Consider the following 15,945-nt stretch of genomic DNA (forward strand, 5'->3'; position numbering starts at 1 on the left):
GTAGTTATTTAGCAAGTGCTATTTTTCTTCTGTATTTAAAAGAATTTAATGAGCAAAAAGGTGATCCTCTCAGTCCAGCTCTGCTGTTGATTAGATTTTTTGATGTGGAAGAAATTTAGATAATAGTTCTGGAGTCTCAGTTTCTACATGCTGTTAAACTAGGTTAAGAGTATTGGCTGTATCAAATGATAGGCAGCCCCAATAATGGGGTCCAGCCTCAGAGTCAGCCAAGCCTAGCCTCTGTTAACTGGAATGTGCTATTTAGAAAACAATATTTACAATTTTCTACTCTGCCATCTTCCATACAGCATGTCTTTGAGATCTTAAGTTAGTAGGTTAAATAATTCAGTGAGAAATCCATCTAACTTAAATTGTGAGTTTCAGACACAAATCAAGATTGTAGAATATTTTTTGTATTAATGCATTAATCATTAATGAATTAAGTAATGCATTATTAAATATTAAGTAATGCATTTATTATTCAATGCCTTAAATTAATGCATTATCCTTCTAAGGCACTAATAAGTGGTTTTCTTTTTTAAATTTTTATTTTTGACATTTTATAATATACTTGGCTTAGTGCAGTGGTGCGCACCTCTAATTCCAGCAGTTCGGGAGGTTGATCTTGGAGCATTGTGAGTCAAAGCCAACCTCAGCAACAGCGATGCCCTAAGCAGCTCAGTGAGACTCTGTCTCTAAATAAAACCAAAATAGGGCTGGGGATGATGTTCTGTGGTTGAGTGACCCTGAGTACAATCCCTAGTACCAAAATCAAAACAAACAAACAAAAAATTTGCATTATTTTTCTAAAGCCCAAATTGGGTGTTTTTTCTCTTTCTCTCTTTGTTTTTAATATTTTTTTATGCAGACCTGAAAATGGAACTCAGTGCCTCTACCACTGAGCTACAGCCTCAGAAGTTTTCTCCTTACCGTTGACAATTTTTTAAAAATGTTTTTCCATATTAAGAATTCAAGATCATTTTTTAAAAAAAAGAATTTAGGATGACTGGTCTGAAGTTTAGTAAAGCACTTGCCTATGGGCAGTGTCAGTATTTATCATCTATATTCCTGCCACACTCTGCTCAAGATTTTCTTAGGACCCTAGTGTTTGGCATGATTGTCACCATCGGTCAGTCCATTATGGATGTGATGATAGGCATGGACAGGGACCCCCTCAAAGATGGGTTCTGGGATCTGCCTTCTGATCACCACTCAGGTGAACCCCCACTCTCACCCCGCTTACTGAGTGACCCTGTTGTCCCTCTTCCTCCTCAGCAGTACTCAGCCAGACCTGGGGCCATGCCAGGCTCAGGGCTAGGCTCAAGGCTAAACACTGGCCTTAGCAGGGTAAGGCCCCGGGTTGGAGGCAGGTCACCGCCCAAAAAGAAATCAATCAAATAAAGACACTGCGCCCATCTACAACGAGAAATACTGAAATCAATAAAGGCATGCTGTCCACCTGCAAACCCAAAAACAATTAAGAAACAAAAAAAAAAAAAATTGGGCCTGGGGCTCAGTGGCAGAGGTTCACCTGGCATGTACAAGGCCTTGGGCTTGATCCTCAGCACCCCATAAAAATAAAAAAAAGATGTTGTGTCCACCTCCAACTAAAAAATAGATTAAAAAAAAATAGAGAATTGAAAGACCCTGGCTTTGGCTTCTGAATTTTCATGAGGCAGATTGAGGAAGGGTCTCTTATTTGGCCCTCATAGCAGAGAGCCCTGTCATTGAAGATGGAAGGAACCAGGGCACTGGGGCCAGTAACACAGAGTTCACTTCTATTAATTAATTTATTTTAATTCCGCAGTTCTTTGTGGCAGGCTTGATCGTCTTCCTTTTGCATGAGCTTCATTATAAAGGGCACGGCCTGGGCTCTGGCTTTTCCCTCTCCATCTCAAGCAACATTTGTGAAACCATCCTGGGGAAGGCCTTCAACCCCACCACCATCAACACCGACCAAGGTAAGGGCCCTGCCTCCCGTTGGGCACATCTGCTGGAAGTTTTCATGTATGCAGAGTATTCCTCTGGGGGAAAATAACTGTTTCAGAATCATTTCTTCTGAATTTTCAGTGTGCAAATGTTTAAAATTATAGCTGAGTGCAGAAGCTCAAGCCTATCATCCCAGCAACTCAGGAGGCCGAGGCAGGAGGATCACAAGCTGGAGGCCAGCCTCAGCAACTTAGTGAGGCCCTGTCTCTAAATAAAATATAAAAGTAGCTGGGGACAGGGCTCAGGGGTTAAGTGGTCCTGGGTTAAATCCCTAGTACCAAATAATAATAATAATAATAATAATTATAATAATAATAATTATTATTATTATTATAACAATAACAACAACAACACTTACAATCAAATGATATCTAAACTTTCATGTCTTATAAGAATATTTCAAGGACAGTTAGCATGCCACAGAGTAATCCGGCCTCAAATTTCTTAGCAGGACCCTGCACTGAAAAGATAAAGAAGTGTTGATTTTAGTCTATTGTCTTCTGGTGGACATTTCAGTTCTTTCTCAGTCACAGTTAGCATCGAAGTGAATATCCTTGGGCAATCATCTGCACATATTTTAGCAGTTGTTCTTAGCGAATAAGATTCTAAACATAAAATTTCTACACCAAACCACTTGTTCAGGCAAGGAGCAGTTAGTTCAATGATTACAAGTTCAAGGACAGCCTTAGCAAATAAGTGAGACCCTGTCTCAAAACAGTCATGAGTCGAATGACTGTTCCTGGGTTCAACCCACAGTATTGCCATTTTGGGGAGGAAGGCACTGTGGATTGAACTCATGGACAGTTAACCCCTGAGCCCCGTCCCCAACCCTCTTTTGTATTTTATTCAGAGACAGGGTCTCGCTGAGTTGCTTAGAGCCCCAATTTGGCTGACATTAGCCTCCAATTTGCAATCCTCCTGCCTTAGCCTCCAGAGCCACTGGGATTGCAGGCATGCACCATGACACCTGGCTTACAAATCTTAATAAAATAAAAATTGAAAAACATGTGAAACTTCTTAGAAGAGGGAAATTGACTTTTTTTTCTTTTCTTTTTCTTTTGGCCTCTGATCCCTGAATCTGTTTTTTGCTGGGGAGTCTCTCATGGAAAATATTTGTGTGCATTTTTTGTGTTTTTTTGGAATTGACTATGGAGCTGGTTCTTGGCTTTCAGTGCCATGACATCAAATTGAGGAAACTGCAGATGCATCCCTGTAGGGTGCCTGAGAGATCCCATGGGAAAGACTGGACCCCAGGTAGGAGTGTCGGTGACACTTACAGAAGAATAGGCAAAGGTGACACGAGACTCTTCCTAGAATTTCAGAAAATCTAAGGTGAATTGAGGATCTGGGGGCAAAGCAGCTGGGCCCCAGCTGTGGATGTGGCGGTGAAATCTGGGTAGGAGTTTAGGAGTCTGCCAAGACCTCCTGGCTTTGGCGGGGGGCTGCCTTCAAAAAGAGTGGGAGCAGTGGTGACCACAGGGGACCAGTCAGTGAAGGCTTGGGCCATGGCAGCCAGCCAGAGGATCACTTTGCTCTGGTGCAGGATGGTGAGTGAGGGGACAGTTTTGAAGGAATGATTTGCTGTCCCTTGGAGACAGGCTGAGAAAATGTCTGGCAAGGTGGCAAAGCCATTCAGCCTGAGTCAGCCAGTGTGACATCAGAGTGAGGGCCTTAGGACTTAGGGAGAGATGAAGGCCACAGACAACTGAGACATGGAGGTGGCTGCCTTGGCCACCTCTGGTACCTCGTTGGGGCAGAGATCTTACCTGGGGGGCTTTGAGTGGTGCTGTAAGGAGCCAAAATGGTGGAGCCACGGGGACAGCCCCAGGACGGGCAAGAGGATGGTGGAGCAGGCTCAGGTAGCTTTCAGCTGAAAGGCTTTCCTGTTAGCAGGAGTGCCACCACGGCTCAGCTTGTGACCTGTAAAGTGGGGTGTGGAAGGGCCCCTAGAGTGGAGAGTGCAGTTGGTCCTTCTTCCCTGAGGTTTGGGACAGTCCAGGCTGGGAGGGAGGTGGACAGTACAGATGTCACATGGCTCTTGCCCCCATAACACTAGTGCATGAAACAACCCATTTCCTAGAGATCAGAGGGTAGTGATTTTCAAGAAATGACCATGTTAAACATTCAGAAAGCTTCTAAGGCCCACAAACTGCCATTGATGTCACCCACCTTTCATTTCAGACATTTGTCAGTAACGTGCTGTTAAGCACTAGGCGCTTCTGTGGGTGCTAATAATACAAAGGGATAGAACGTAAGGTGTGTGAGCGTCAGTGTCATCCCAGGGCCCCGGGGTCAGAATAGAGCAGAGAAGGAAGATGGGGTGACTGGGGAAGAGTGATACAGGTCCATCTAGAGAACCTGGCGGGTGCAAAGGCCCTGGGGCAGAGATGAGTTGGTCTGTTTGAGGGTCCACTTATGGCTCAGCGGAGCAAGTGCAGGGATTCAGAGAGGTCATTGGTGGCAAGAGGATCCAGGACAAGTCCCTACTCTCTCCTACTGAGATTGCTGAACTTCCTCCTTTACAAAATGCTCAAGGTTTCATGTCTCCAGATTCTTTACCATAGAAACATCAGCGGTTGTCCTACACAGCCACAGGTGGCAGGGAGAGGGGCTGTAAGAAGACCACCACGGGTATGCCAGGGGGCCAGGGAAAGCTAGTACAGCGTTTCTGTCACAGATATCCTGTCCATGTGGTCTACAGGACTAATGGCCCATCTGAGTGGCCATCCAGAAGGTGACACGAGTCCTGCTGTTCCAACTCTGGGGTAACAGGAAAATGCAGTCCCAGGGAGAGACTGGGACATCTGAGTCCCCAGCTATTAGCCACTCTGCCCACAGATGCCACGTTTAGTAAAGCACCGACCTGGGCTTCAGGGGCCATGGTGACAGCGTTTCCCACTGTGTTCTTGTTCTAAAGTCAGTCTCATGCCATTTCTGAAGTGCTCAGACCTTGGTGCCCTGTGCTGCAGTGTCCCTGGCTGGTCTGTTGCCTTTTCCTCAGGCCAGGCCCCTTTCTGCCTGTTGCTGAGGCTAAGGTAGGAGGATATCAACTTGGAGGCCAGCCTCAGCAACAGCAAGGCCTCAGCAACTCAGTGAGATGCTGTCAGTGAATGAAATACAAATAGGCTGGGAGTGGGGCTCAGTGGCTGAGGGCCCCTGGGTTCCATCCTTGGTGCCAAAAAAATCCAGATCATCACCCTGTGACTGTTGGTGCATGAGTCTCCTGGCTGAGTCTCCTGGCTTATTCTGTTCTCCTGCCTCTGCTTTGGCCAGGAGGAGGCCCAAGACCCAGCGGAGTCCAGCCCTTTGTTCTTCCCTTCATGTTTGTATCCTACTCTGCCAACAGGCATGGAATTGGAGGTCGCCATCTTGCACTGTTCCATCCCTGGGCCACGAACACAGACAAAGTCCCAGCCCTTAGAGAGGTTTTCTCCCACCAGAATCACCTCTACCTCAGGAATCTCATTGCCTCCATCTTTGTCTTTGCTGTAATCATCCATTTCCAGGTATGTCCAGCAGGAGCACAAAAAGTCTGCATTTTTTTTTTTTTATTTTTTGGTACCAGGAATGGAACCCAGGGACATTGAACTCCTGAGCCCCATCCCAGCCTTTTTTTAAATTTTATTTAGAGACAGACTCTCACTGAGATTCTGAGGCTGGCCTCCAATTTGCAGTCCTCCTGCCTCAACCTCCAGAGCTGTTGGTGATGACAGGCCTGTGCCACTGTCTCTGGCTTCAGTATAATTTTTTGTTTGTTTTTTGTTCTGTTTACATATGAATGGCTGTAGAGTGGATTCTATTATATTTTGAAACCAGTTTTTCTGGTTTCTTTCTGTGTGTTCCTCAAGCTAAGTGGGAGTGAGGGAAAAGGCAGATGCTCTCCAGCAATGTCAGAAAGTTAGTATTCAATATTTTAAATAAAAGAAAAGGCAGGAATATTTAAAATAGTTTTGATTATTAGATGCATATAAAAATTAATATGTAGTGTCCAGGCCTGATGTGGTGGTACATACCTGTAATCTGAAAAATCATAGAAGGTGAGGCCTTGAAGGATCACATCTTTAAGACCACCCTTGGTTACTAAGAGAGACCAGTTCTCAAAATAAAATATTGAAGAATTGTGAATATATATGAATGATAAAGCACCCCTGGTTTCAATCCCCAGTACCATATAAAACAGTAGTTTCCATACTTTAGACCCAAATCAGCATCCTCCACTCTATCTGCAACTATTTAAAGTTCTAAAAGGCAATAAATTTAGCCATACATACTACTAGTTGACTGATATTGACCATAATCTTGAAATATATACATAGAAACTTGAAATATGTACTTGAAATATATACATAATCTTGAAATATATACATATACACAATGTATTAGGTGTTCCCATTATTTTTTCCAATAGCAATGAGAGAGGGAGAAAAACCAATTTAGCTTATGGGGCCACTTCTCTCTTTTCAGGACTAATGAATCAAATATTAAAAGGCTTTAGTGTTTAATTGATTATCATTTATGAAATCAGAATGATATGCATTCTGTGATTTCTTGCTTAATCTACATTGGAAACTTTATTTTTTCTGACTATCAGCATCTGTACACACCACAACATCCCACTCTATTTTTCAATAGTTACAAGTACCTGTGTTCATGCTTCATCAGTTAGTTATTCCCTTTTAAAAATAATTATGTGTTGCATTCTTTGTTTACAGAAAATTTATGAAGGTTAAAAACCAGTAATAATTTTCACAAATTTGACTTTAAAATAGATTTCATCACAAAACACACACAAGAAGTAAGAATGCTTTCTTTCTCAAATTTATTAGCCTTTCTAACATCCAATATCAGGACATGAATGCTGCTCATGGAGGGATGTTCTTACCATCAAGAACAATCAATACTACTTTCTTCTATCCCATCAAATATTACAAAAAGTGCACATTTTACTGTGTTTCATATGCAGAACTTGAGTTTCCATTATTTGTTTAGTGGGTTTTTGCTTTCTTTTTTATCACTTTGTTTTTCCTGTATTTTCCAATACTCATTTTTTTGTGTGAGAGGCATGAAAAATAGATCACTAGAATTTTCTAACTTTTGCTGTATTCAATCATTTGATTACTTACTAGCTAATATTTCTATTAAAGCATCATTTTAAAGGTAGGACTGAGGTAAGCTAACAAAACTATTTTCAAGGTCTACTGCAGAATCAGCATAACTTTCTTGAGCTCTGTAGTTAGAACCACAATTTCTGTCCACAAACTGTGCTCTTTTTGTTTTATTTTTTTCTATATTGAGTAACTCTCTTTGAAATGAGGCACAGAAAATTGCTTTTTTAGAATTTTATCATTAATGAAAAATCTATTATTATTTATCATTAATTGACAGTCTGCTTACGATTTTTTCTTTAAATCTTGTGGTTATTCTATATGTATCATCTATAATCTATCATTAATGATAAATACTTGGGTTTTATTCTTGCTTTATTGAAGCTGACCATAGTTTTTTTCTTTTAAGGATATTCTATTTGGTTAAAGCATAACTTCTTGAGAAATTCTGTAGATATGTTTAGCATGTTTAAATATTATTTTCTTGAATATAGCATTCAATCAAAATGGAATATTTCCAGACCAGATTTTCTTTCCAGTATATACATGAAAGAAACTGGATAAAATATGGAAAATAATATCCATGTTTTTCAGACACTAAAAACAGGCATAGCAGGTGAGTGAAACCATAAGCAATAAGTGTAGACTGGTTAGGTGAACTATAACTTTATTTTAAAAATTGTTCTTAATAAGTGTAGTTTGATAATCTGCTGTTAAAAATTATTGGTAAAGGGGAAGTAAGAATAGTTAAATTATACCAGTGTAAGAAAAACTTGAGGTCTGGCAGCTGAGAGTAGACTGTGGAGAAAAATTCATGTTATAATAGGGAAGAACATCCCACATTCTCTTCACCCTGTCACCTACTTAATCTCACCAAAAACCACCAAGACACTCAGAATAAAAGGTTTCAAGTTCAGTAGTCACACTCTCTCCAAATACAAAAAGCAGTTACAATTCAACTGAACACAGAAGCTTGTGTGCAAGTTACGAGGATCTGAGACATTTTATAAAATGTTAGGTTAAAGATGATTCTGTTTTTTTTTTCTTTTTTTTTTTGTATGTGTGTGTTTTATTTTGTTCTGAGGGTGTGGCTATTCCTTGGTTACCTTAACTCAACAAAGAAACTGTTATATTTTGATGAAATATCAGTGGCTGACCCACATTAAAAAAAGAGAAATATTTTCAAAATTTTAAAAAAGCCTAATTACAAATATATATATATATATATATATATATATATATATATATATATATATATATATATATATATGGCTTTCTCCCTCCACATTATGCATTTTAACGTTTTTTTTTAAGTTTTTATTTTATTTTCTATTTTTAGTTCTGAAAATTAGACAGTAAAAAAGCTTCTGGGAGAATTTACAACCAATTGCATGAGGGTCTGGGAAGCTCAGAGCCTGGAACAGGGCTGGGAGGAGCAGACAGAAAGGAGTCTTCCTCTTAGTCACTGGAGGCCAACTATAAATAAAAAGAGACAAAAATCAAGAATTGTTTGTAAGCCAGGAAATGACACAGATTATCAAGTTAGTATGAGTTATGAAAATTTCATATAATCAAGAAAATGGAAAAATCATGAACAGGATTAGAAAAAATAGGTGTAAATTTTATTTTTAGAAGTTTATTTTTGAAACACAAAAAATAAAGATGAATTTTATCTTATGACTTTAAATGGAAGGTAGAGAGTTATGCAAGTCATAAAGTACTTCACAAACCTTTCTTCAGCTACAAAAGCATAATAAATGTACAGCCTCTACTTATTTTACTCTTTATCATCCTTTGCATTTCGCTTAGGGCCACACTTGTAGAGTGTGACCAATAACTAAGCAAATAACTAATCAAGAAGATAATCACGAAGTTACACTTTTCTCAGAAAACCCCAATAAATTTCAGAGCAAAGAATTGATACAACACCTATTCATTCCCTTCTTTGGGAAAAGGTGCCTTTATAAATCATATAGAAGGAGAAATTGGCCATCTTTTAACAAAATGTTATTGGAAATAAATATGAGTTAGCTTAATTTAGAAGTAAATGGAAATAAAATAGCATCATTTTACAGTATCTTTCAGGGTTAGCCTTGAAAAATGAAAAGTGGAAAAAGCTCTTTCTAAAGACAAGAATACTTGGCAGCACACTTCACCCTTAATTACACTGTAAAAAATGTTACCTCAGCTAAGAAGGTACATAAACTTATAGGAAGAAATTAAGACTTTTCAAGAGTCTAGAAGGAACTTTTGAAGACTATAAAATTTTGGGGGTACAGTAATCGGGATGGATCTCTGAAAGAGATAATGCAGTGTAAATATCATGAGATTTCATGCTATCAAATACCAAAGCAAATATATCATGGACATTGTACAAGACAACCAAGTTGACAACTTGACTTCGCTAGTTGTATTTATCCAGCCTCTGATGATGCACAGGATGAATGAGGACTGAGTACCATAGTGGTTTCCAGTCACTGCATTTTATCTATCAAATACTTCTTACAAATATCCAGCCAGTTAGGAAGAGAGGTCTATTCCTAGGTTCTTGTGACAGCATCATTCTTTTCATCATTCTCTCATCATAAATTAAAAAGTGGACCTCTTTTAATGAAGAAATAATTTTAACAAGAAGAACCCAAACTTTTTTTTTTTTTTTTTACATTTTGCTTTTAGGGACAATAAATCCTAAGCACGCACCATTAATAAAGTGCCAAGGGATCATGCATAAAAGTGAATGAGACCACAGTTAACAAAAACAAAGATATTATATGGGTCTATGACCATGTTATTCACTGTATTTTCACCTACAAAAAAGAAATAAATAAAAAGGTACTGGCCTGGTAGAATTCTGGAACAGGTGATGATGTTGCTTATACTTCTTAAATTACATAACATTATATCAGTTTGTGTTACCAAGAGATAGACTACATAGATCCAGGAGCTAGACTGTCACAGTTGAAGATTCTTCATTCTCTATCACTCCCATTAACCCACTTGGGAATTACATTATCTTACACCATGCTTCCGCATCCTCTAGTTTTAGAAATCCTAATTATTTAAGAGGACACTATTCCACCAGGATGTCTAACAAGATTCGAACTAAAATTTAAACTGTACCTGAGGAATCAAAATTCCATGTACTAAAAAAAAAAAAAAAAAAAAAAAAAAAACAGAAAGCAAGAGGGGAAAGTACAATCCTAGCTAGGTCAATTCACTCTCCTTATCAGAAGGACATTGATTCCATGTTGCAATGGAGATAAGAACTCAGATGATTCAATTTGAAAACAGATGATCCAATTCTCTTCTTTTTAGTACTCACTTTCCATACAGGAATTGTAAAAAGACCAGTGATGTAGTTGTGTCTTGAGAAAATCATGGTGAGGAGGCTCAATTGATTTGGGCATATGTATGAGTTTCACTGAATCAGCTAAGTTGTAGAGACCAAAAAAAGTCCATTTAGGGGATCTAAAAAGAAGAGCAGAAAAAACACAAGATGACATTAATTTGACATTCAGTCTACACAGCTGTCAAAACTGTAATTAATTGCCCTGTTTTCCTTTTTATAAGTTTTTTTTCTTTCAGGAACAGACTCTCACCAGTATCATAAACTAAGTACAGAACTTTGACTGAAAAGCGAATTTTTGTGGTGTCACTATAGGGAACTGTGCTTTATGGCACCATAAGGACAGAAAGATTCATTTCCCAGACAATTGCTGGAAGTGGTCTTTTCAAAATATTTTCATCAATAGAAGAGAGTTTTTCTGGCTATGACCATTCAAGGCTTCCAACACTCAAGACTGTTTGAGACTCATGTAAATCACACTCTATGTCTCAAGTAGGACCCAATATGAGAGTGCAAGACAACTCCAAAATTTTACTTGGAGTAAGCAGAAGCCTCCTTTGAGATAAGACTGCAAACCCAGATTCTGTGCACCCAAACAAGCTCCCTTCCCTTTATTTCCATTGTGCTGATCTGAAGCACCCTACCTTAGAGACTTCCAAGATGCCTAGTCATGGTCTTAATCTCCCTCTTTGGGAGCCCTAATTAGAACTCAAATGCATCCTTCATCTGATTCCATACTTTCTGTTTTCCAGAAGTTCTTTGAAGTCTTTTGTCACTGGAGATCACCTCCTTTTTTCATTGTGAATGTTTATCTCATTTTATGCTTCTATTTTACTGTTACTTTAATTTATTGTGGGTAAAATAGAATTGTATATTTGAAGATCCAGGTCTCTAAGTAAAATAGTTAGCTTAGTTTATGGGTTTATAATACACAGTCAAAAATGTTGAATACATTTTAATATGAATTTAGATCCATGATTAAAATTGGAGGAAATAAAATAGGCTTTATAAGGATGTAATTCTGCACTACAAAATTATCATTTTGTTTCACAAAGGATAAGAATTTTGGAAGATAACATGACACCAAAAAAAAAAGAATCACTATTTTTTATATATAGTTGTGCTTGAAAGAGAATAAAAAAGTCACTATAAATTGATAATATAATATAAAAAAAGCTTTATAACCATGTTCTTTTTTTTTTGACAAAAAATATTTGAAGCAAAAATACCAAATCCATTAATCTCCTCCAAATACAATACAGTGAATAGCATTTCTACAGAAAATATATAATTATAATGATATTGTGTAAATTTTTCAGACATAGATATAGAAGCTAAAAACACTAATATTCTTTCTCAAGGAACATTTAATTTGAAGCATAGTTCCATAAATCTGCAAATATAATTAAATTTTATTTATTATACACAGATCAGTACATCAAAAATGACCAAATACCTGGAAATAATTCCTTTGATATTTCTATTTCCTAGACAATAAAGCCAGCTTTAATATAGTATATCTTCTACCTTTTCAGTGACACATAATTTTGAAATTTTAAGTAAACTTCTCCTTTAGGCTCAAAAATCACCATATAACTATGGTACTAATACTATTAGTGATGGATATTAGAAGAAAAATTTTTAGTACTTTTAAGAGAGTTGTTTGAAATGAAACACTAGATCAACACATGATCCTTCAAACAAATTATGATAATGCATGCACAGCAATAAATTTGAAATAAAGAAGGTATAGACATTTATTAGCTACAGGACTTTGAAACCTCATGCTTTGGACCCAAAAGACAATTATTTTGCTTTGTCATTACAGCACTTTTCATAACTGTGTGTGGAGTTTTAGGACCATGTTTTTGTTTTGTGATCTCACATGCTTCATTTATTCAGATGTATTAATGTAATATATGCTTATATGAGTAGTTTGAAATTATATGCCTCTTTCTAATTATAGAATTGTCTAGAAATTCTTGTTCCTCACAGTTTCTAAATTAGAGAGCAATTACCATGAAAGCTAGAAAATGCACAGTGGCTTAAAGAACTCTTCATCCAGGTTAAATAATTCAGTGAGAAATCCATCTAACTTAAATTGTGAGTTTCAGACACAAATCAAGATTGTAGAATATATTTATGTATTAATGCATTAATCATTAATGAATTAAGTAATGCATTATTAAATATTAAGTAATGCATTTATTATTCAATGCCTTAAATTAATGCATTATCCTTCTAAAGCACTAATAAGTGGTTTTCTTTTTTTAATTTTTATTTTTGACATTTTATAATATACTTGGCTTAGTGCAGTGGTGCGCACCTCTAATTCCAGCAGTTCGGGAGGTTGATCCTGGAGGATTTTGAGTCAAAGCCAACCTCAGCAACAGCGAGGCCCTAAGCAGCTCAGTGAGACTCTGTCTCTAAATAAAACCAAAATAGGGCTGGGGATGAGGTTCTGTGGTTGAGTGACCCTGAGTACAATCCCCAGTACAAAAATCAAAACAAACAAACAAAAATTTTGCATTATTTTTCTAAAGCCCAAATTGGGTGTTTTTTTTTTCTCTTTCTCTCTTTGTTTTTAATATTTTTTTTTTTTTGCAGACCTGAAAATGGAACTCTGTGCCTCTACCACTGAGCTACAGCCCCAGAAGTTTTCTCCTTACCCTTGACAATTTTTTAAAAATGTTTTTCCATATTAAGAATTCAAGATCATTTTTTTTTTTGAAAAAAGATTAAAGATGACTGGTCTGAAGTTTAGTATAGCACATGCCTACCGTCCGAAAGGCCCTAGGTTCAATCACAAAAGCCACAAAAAAGATGAAAGGTGCTTTCACTAGAAAGCCTCTGAGTTCTCATGCGCTTTGACGTGTGACAGTTGGACACTCCTCAACAAGGTTTCCGTGGGCAGTGTCAGTATTTGTCATCTGAATTACTTCCAGTCTCTGCTCAAGATTTTCATAGGACCCTAGTGTTTGGCATGATTGTCACCATCGGCCAGTCCATTAAGAATGTGATGACAGGCATGGACAGGGACCCCCTCAAAGATGGGTTCTGGGATCTGCCTTCTGATCACCACTCAGTTGAACCCCCACTCTCACCCCGCTTCCTGAGTGACCCTGTTGTCCCTCTTCCTCCTCAGCAGTACTCAGCCAGAGCTGGGGCCAGGCCAGGCTCAGGGCTGGGCTCAAGGCTAAACACTGGCCTGAGCAGGGTAAGGCCCCGGGTTGGAGGCTGGTCACCGCCCAAAAAGAAATCAATCAAATAAAGACACTGCGCCCATCTACAACGAGAAATACTGAAATCAATAAAGGCATGCTGTCCACTTGCAAACCCCAAAACAATTAAGAAACAAAAAAAAAATATTAGGCCTGGGGCTCAGTGGCAGAGGTTCACCTGGCATGTACAAGGCCTTGGGCTCGATCCTCAGCACCCCATAAAAATAAAAAAAAAAAAGACATTGTGTCCACCTCCAACTAAAAAATAGATTTAAAAAAAAATAGAGAATTGAAAGACCCTGGCTTTGGCTTCTGAATTTTCATGAGGCAGATTGAGGAAGGGTCTCTTATTTGGCCCTCATAGCAGAGAGCCCTGTCATTGAAGATGGAAGGAACCAGGGCACTGGGGCCAGTAACACAGAGTTCACTTTTATTAATTAATTTATTTTAATTCTGCAGTTCTTTGTGGCAGGCTTGATCGTCTTCCTTTTGCATGAGCTTCATTATAAAGGGCATGGCCTGGGCTCTGGCTTTTCCCTCTCCATCTCAAGCAACATCCTGGGGAAGGCCTTCAACCCCACCACCATCAACACCGACCAAGGTAAGGGCCCTGCCTCCGGTTGGGCACATCTGCTGGAAGTTTTCATGTATGCAGAGTATTCCTCTGGGGGAAAATAACTGTTTCAGAATCATTTCTTCTGAATTTTCAGTGTGCAAATGTTTAAAATTATAGCTGAGTGCAGAAGCTCAAGCCTGTCATCCCAGCAACTCAGGAGGCCGAGGCAGGAGGATCACAAGCTGGAGGCCAGCCTCAGCAACTTAGTGAGGCCCTGTCTCTAAATAAAATATAAAAGGAGCTGGGGACAGGGCTCAGGGGTTAAGTGGTCCTGAGTTAAATCCCTAGTACCAAATAATAATAATAATAATAATAATAATAATAATAATAATATTATCCTCACCCCTGAAGTTTACCTTGTAGTTGCAGTGTGCTTTGTTCCTTTATGAGATTTTATGTTGTATGGGCTGCCCACCACTTCCTTCCCAATTTCCAGACTTCTTACTCAGTTACTTTCCTCAAAATGCAGTCAATCTTAAGCATTTTGTTTCTTCTCTGTGGCAGATGACTGCAGGCTCTCTATTAAACTATCTCTCTTTCTCTCCACCCCCCCCCTACTTAAAAAAATACAGTTAAACTTTTCCTTTGAATCATTACTGGGAAATTTGATTTTTACAAGAACATACAGATAACACTGCATAAGATACTGGGGAGTGGGCATTTCAGCTGTTCTGGATGCTGTTGTTTGGTGTGTGGTCCTCCTGAGGGGCTTTCTCTGGAGGGCAGCCAGTGCAGGCCACAGTGACAGGGCCATTCGCCCCTGCGCACCCTGCCTCTTCCCTGGAGCAGCGTCTGCTGGTGTCTTCCACCTCCTGCAGGCCTAACACGGTGCAAGAGGTGTCAGAGTTCCTGAGCCAGAACCCGTGGGTGGCCGCCTGGGTGGCGGTGCTGTGCTGAGAGGGCAAGACTGACAAACACTGGCGCCACCACTGGGAGTTTTTGTTCCACAATGCTGGGCACCTGGCCCCCTAGGGTGGCCTTGCCTCTGCTAACCCGGAGGAAGTGGGACCTGCAGTCGGCAGATGCAGCAGCTAGTCTCCTTTTCCATGACCTAGGCAAACCACATCTTGCTTTGGTGCTCGTACCCTCAAAAAGTTATGGATAAAATTCTTAGTATGGCTGAAGGCATCAAAATGACCGATGCTCCAATCCATACAACAAGAGACAAACTGATTGCTAAGATGGGGTATAAGAGCTATCCAAAAAACAAATCAGAAGGAAAAAAACAACTGTGCAGTTGAGCGAGATCTTGCAAAAATTTCTGGCAAAACAGAAGGTACATCAGCTCAGTTGGAAAAGAGTTCTACATGTTCCGGGTCATTCACCAAACAGAGAGTAGTGGAAACTCCACTCAGAGCTCTGGCATCTCTGGTCAGAATAGCTCTACACGTGAGGGAGAGCGATCTGTTTCCAGTCAAAGCAGTAGCAGCATTTCCTCTCAGGTAACAACGGCAGGATCTGGAAATGCTTCTGAATCAGAAGCTCCAGATAAGCATGGTTCAGCATCTTTGTTTCTTTATTGTTGAAATCCAATGTGAATAGTCCGTGACCCAGTCCACTGATTCCAGACAACAAAGTGGCTCATCTAAAATGAGTGCTATGGAAGATTCTTCAGTCTCTGCTTCTCAGAGCAGCAGGCCAGGATCGGTGACTCTCCTGGAACTTATT

The 15,945-nt window shown here is 39.2% G+C and overlaps 1 pseudogene; it reads left to right on the forward strand.

Moving 5' to 3' along the window:
- LOC143640089 (CDKN2A-interacting protein pseudogene) overlaps positions 1–15,719 on the forward strand; it is a 129,343-nt pseudogene extending 113,624 nt beyond the window's left edge.
- Positions 15,720–15,945: the final 226 nt, after the last annotated feature.

This window comes from Callospermophilus lateralis, unplaced genomic scaffold (assembly GCF_048772815.1).
Source record: "Callospermophilus lateralis isolate mCalLat2 unplaced genomic scaffold, mCalLat2.hap1 Scaffold_1127, whole genome shotgun sequence".
Lineage (NCBI taxonomy): Eukaryota > Metazoa > Chordata > Mammalia > Rodentia > Sciuridae > Callospermophilus > Callospermophilus lateralis.